The 5,225-nt window shown below is 43.9% G+C and overlaps 1 non-coding gene across 1 annotated transcript; it reads left to right on the forward strand.

The window, feature by feature from the left end:
* The first annotated feature begins 1,588 nt into the window (after positions 1-1,588).
* TRNAR-CCU (transfer RNA arginine (anticodon CCU)) lies at positions 1,589-1,660 on the forward strand. The gene has a single exon. It is a non-coding gene; the product is annotated as a tRNA-Arg (tRNA).
* Positions 1,661-5,225: the final 3,565 nt, after the last annotated feature.

Here is a 5,225-nt window from a genome sequence, read left to right on the forward strand (position 1 = left end):
ATGAATGCCATTCTTTTCGCAGGCCTGTTAGCACAGAGTGGGAGAATTTCGACAGAGAAAGCGTCTGATATATGTAAGTTTTTTTTGCCGCAGATCCCACTCCTTTTTTTCTTTTTGTCGCTTGTTTTCCCATTACTGATTTTGCATAGGCCTTCTTGATTGAGATTATTTGGTAGGGAAGCATTGTGTCAGGTGCACACACACCAACTTTACTGCTGTTTGAAAATTTGCATTCGATTGTTGTATGGCTCACCTCTCATGCTGCATTCAAACTTTTTTCTCATTCTTTTCTAATAAAGCACTTTGTACATTCCCGGAAAGCTTTTTTGCTAATTGCCGAGGAAAGACTTTAATCAAGAATGAGGCCTTGCCCCTCCCCCTCCCCTTGAAATATTCCTTGCTGCATGCCTGGTCCCAACTACTTTAATGCATTAAAATATATGTTTGTTTGTGCGTTACATTTTTATTACTTTTGTTTAGAAACCAAAATATATTTGGAATGGTGAAAGACAAGTCGAACTGTTTTTTTTTGCCCTTTATCGACATGCGCGTTGGCGTATTCTAAGGCCTTACACATTTTGATAGCTGAGACTTACCAGGTTGCTGTTGACAATTTGTGGATGAAGAAAATAGTTAAACTGCTGAATGTACACTCACAAAGAGATAGCACCCTGAATTGAATATGTGCCTGTAGTCGACATGCAGGTTAAACTATCGTTGATGCTAAATGCACAAAAGTGTTTTAAAAACAATGAATAAATTACTACGGTTTGGTTATCTACGTTATACACAGACATTTTGCAAATTTAAACAAATATACACAATATTTATTTGGCCACTGAGATTCCATGAAATATCGGTGTTCGTAAAATCTGAATTTTAACGGGACAGCATGAACGAGTTCGTCTCGCAGAAATTCTGCCCTCGGTGATTGTGAGCGAAAATTGGCTCTAAGTGACCGAAAATTCAAAAAAAATGATAAAGAGCAAATAAATCTACCTCCGAGTGGGGAGCGAACCTTGGTTGTTGTAGTTGGAAGCTGGGGTTCTTTGACACAGCCACAGCTCCGCGTGTGAGTAAAGTGAAAATAACTTCTTTGCTAGGAAATGCAGTGAACGTAACTTTCATGCTCTCTACAAACACACGCGTCCTACATACCTGCTTCACTGGACAAATGCCGTAATTTTAATTGTTCAGCGGTAAATTGCCATCAGGCGTCAGAACATCAGCTTATCATAACGACTTCATATCTTTATGCCAGTCACCTACAACAAAAGGCACACATGCAACAGCACACTTTAAGGCACGTGGTGGGTGTATTGCAAATAGGTATGAAAACAGTTCATACACCAAGTATTTGAAGTACGCACAAGAAAATGAATAAAGCTATGGCGCTCAACTCTTGAACGTGAAGCCTGAAGGTCCACAATTTTTTCCTTCTTGTGTGGGGAATATAGATTAGAAAGCTTGGGTAAGAGTAGAGGTTCTTCAATTTTGCCTCTAACCAAAGTGCATCAAGAGTGTCGCTGACTGACACTCCCACGTTTAAATTCACATTTTTAACAATAAAGTGGCTGGGAGTACAGCCGCTGTGGTAGCTCAGTGGTAGAGCATCGAACACCTTATTCGAAGGTCGAAGGTTTGATTCCTGCCCACGGCAAGTTATCTTTTCACCCACTTTTTTTTCTTCATAGTTGCATTACAATTCGGTCTAATAACTTCTTTTCTTGGCAATATTGTCTGTTATATCTCAATAATGTTGAGTCAAAACACCGAAAAACCAGCCTTTAAGTATACACTTCTTTCCCTTATTCATTGACAAGGCTCTTGTACTGCCAGACTTGGTGCCTTTAGGTTGTATACGAGGGACTATTGGTCAGCTGCCAACTCGTAATAAGTTCGTTTCCTACGTGATGCGAAAAAGGCTCATAACGAGTGTGCCAAACTCGCCGCCATGGCTACTGGTGCCGCTGACTGAAACTCCAATGTTTTAATTCACATATATACCCAATAAACATCCTAGACAACATCTACAGGAGATCAACTGCTACCATAGTGCTTCATAAAGATAGCAATAGAATACCGATCAAGAAGGGAGTAAGGCAGGGGGATACGATCTCCCCAATGCTATTTACCGCGTGCTTACTGGAGGTTTTCAGAGGCCCAGAACGGGAACAGTTAGGCGTAAGGATGTATGGAGAGTACCTTGGTAACCTGCGCTTTGCCGATAACATTGCATTGCTGAGTAACCTAGGGAATGAATTGCAACTCATGGTTACGATGTTAGACAAGGAGAGCAGAAAAGTTGGTCTAAAAATGATTCTGCAAAAACGAAAGTAATGTACAACCTTAGAAGAGGGAAGCGCTTCCAGATAGGTAATAGTGCACTTCAAGTTGTAAAAGACAATGTCTTCTTAGGACAGGTTATAACCGCTGAGACGAACCACGAGATTGAAGTGAATAGAAGAATAAAAATGTGGAGGAGCCAATTTATCAAGCACTCTCAAATCACGACAGGTAGGTCACCACTATCCCTCAAGAAGAAAGTTTAATTACAGCTGCATCTTGCCGGTACCTAGCTTTGGATCAGAAATCCAGAGGCTTACAAAAAGGATTCAGCTGAGATTGAAACCGACGCAGTGAGCAATGGAAAGGAAAATGGTAGCTGTAGCCTTAGGAGACAAGAAGTGAGCAGATTGGAGTAGGCAACAAACCGGGGTTAAGGATATCATAGCTGAAATGAAGAAGAGGTAACGGACATGGGCCGGGCATGTAGCACGTAGCCAGGATAACCACTGGTCTTTGAGGGTTACTAAATGGATTTCTAGACAAAGCGAGCGGGTTAGGAGGAGACACAAAATTAAGTGGGCAGATGAGATTAAGATGTCTGCGGGTATGATTTGGCAGCAGCAAGCACAGGACCCAGTTCACTGGCGAAACATGGGAGATGCCTTTGTCGTGCAATGAACGTAATCAGGCTGCTGCTGCTGCTGCTGCTGCTGCTGATGATGATGATGATGATGATGATGTTGATATACCCAATAAAGTGGCTTGGAGGATAGCCGCCATCGTAGCTCAGCGGTAGAGCATCGAGCACGTTATCTGAAGACCCGTTTCCATTGACCCGACGAGGGCGCGTTGAGTCGAAATAAACAGGTTTTCTGGACTCGCCCTCCCCATGTATAAGCGGACGCGTCAGGGCGGAGAGTCGTCGCGGCGAGTCCCGTTGACCCGGAGACAGGGGGTAGGTTCACCGAACTCGCCGCGCTCAGAAAGGGCATGTATAACCGGTCGCGCTGAGTTGACGGCTCGTGACCTCTCCCGCCCGTCGCCGTCTCCGCTTCCCCTGTCCCCATCACTCCGACGTTGCTCTTTCTCTGTCGGCCGGTACGCGCGGTACGCGCGGAGGACACCGTTCTGTTATGCGGTAAATGCAGATCACTTTTACGTTTAAATCTTGCTTGGCACGTCCTGCGAGAGCTTGTTGGTTATCGTTCTCACGACCGGCTATTTTGCTCTGGCCGTAGCAGGAAATCGGCTTGTGCGCCAGAAATCTCAAATACGTGCACATGAACGCTTTAATAAAGTTTCTGGTCACCTCGCCAACAGAATACATTTGCGTAAATTCACAGAACTGTCTACTAATGCGCAGCATTGCAACTTCGCTTGCATTTATTTTGCGTTCTTCATAGTCAGGTTCGACTATGAAAAGGCAAATACTTTCGGGTATTTTATTCTTTGTAAGTTTTGTTTTGGGTTTTTTTGCAAGTGGTGTAAATTTACTTTATCACAAAAATTAGGTGCCTTTACCAATACATGTAATTTCCCCCAGAGGAAAAGCGTAGTCCAGGGTTGGTTTCGCTCTTTTTAATTCGTGTTTTATGAATCCCTGAATGGACTTGGGCATTTCGAACGTTTTTTCGGGTTTAGTGTTCGGATTTTGGAGGAGATGAGGGTCGTTCCACGCCAAGTATCCCAGACGGTACGCTAGACCATCTACGATTACACTCTAAAAAGTAATGGTTGGTCACTTTACTACAGTATTCATTTTTGAAACCAAATTTCTAAAGAAAATTTTAATTTCTTAAATATGGTGGCAGTTAGGTTGCGACTAAACTTCGAAATAGTGAAATATTATACGCAGCACGGTAAAACGATTCTAGTCGGTAGGAAAAGAACCGCATTTCCTTGTTAAAACGCATTCACCCCTAGTGTATGTTAATGTGCTTTGCGGGGAAGCAATGCAGTGTTCTTGACCAAAATCAGAAATTTTTACAGCTTTTCCACTTTTCCAGAGACAACGCAGCTGCATAGCTTGCTTGCATTGTTGACGGTTAGTGGGGGAAAATACGAGTCGCAAAGACAGTAGTTTGGAAGCGCTGGCACATTAACTTTGAAAAGTTTGCAATATTGTTCATGTTCAGGCACTTATAGGTCTGTGTGGCGCTCCATATAAAAAATATACACTTTGGATCATTTCAAAGGGTGCAGAAACGATATTTATTTCTGTAAGTTTAATACGAATCTTTGTTTTACGCGAGAAAATATTATTTATATTCGGTACAGCGAATTCCTGGAGAGACCAGCCAGGGGTGAAGAGGGGACGGTGCGTCAGGCTGCGGATACGCCTGCGGCGAGCGCTGTGCCGCAACAGAACCACTGCTGCCATCGCGTTGTGCAGTGTTAGCCAAGACACCAACACAACCATAAAGTACAGCTGGTGCAAACTGAAAAAAAATACCAAGACAGCCATCGCGGTGGCGGAGCGACAACTGCGTAAACAACCGCAGCCCACAGCGGCGAGAGCGCAGGCTTGGAGGAGCGGAAACCGGTACCGGAAGACGGGCTTTCAGCTCGCCTCGACGCAAAGCGTCGCTGCGATCACCGCTCACCTCAACTCGTCCGTGCGAGTTCATATAAACTTGGGCGCGTCGAGGTAAGCTGAACCCGCCACTCAACTCAGCCCGCCCCGGCGCGTCCATGTACACGGGGCTTGAAGGTCGCAGGCTTGGTTCCCGCCCACGGCAAGTTATCTTTTCACCCTCTTTTCTTCACATTTACAATATAATTCGGTTAAATAACTTTCCCTATACTTTCCTTGCCGTTATTTTGTGTTATATCACAATATGTTGTGTCAAAACACGGAAAAACTTACTCTTAAGTATATACTTGTTTCTCTTATTCAATAACAAGGGTCTCGTAGTGGCAGACTTGGTTCTTTTAGG

Source organism: Rhipicephalus microplus, chromosome X (genome assembly GCF_043290135.1).
Source record: "Rhipicephalus microplus isolate Deutch F79 chromosome X, USDA_Rmic, whole genome shotgun sequence".
Lineage (NCBI taxonomy): Eukaryota > Metazoa > Arthropoda > Arachnida > Ixodida > Ixodidae > Rhipicephalus > Rhipicephalus microplus.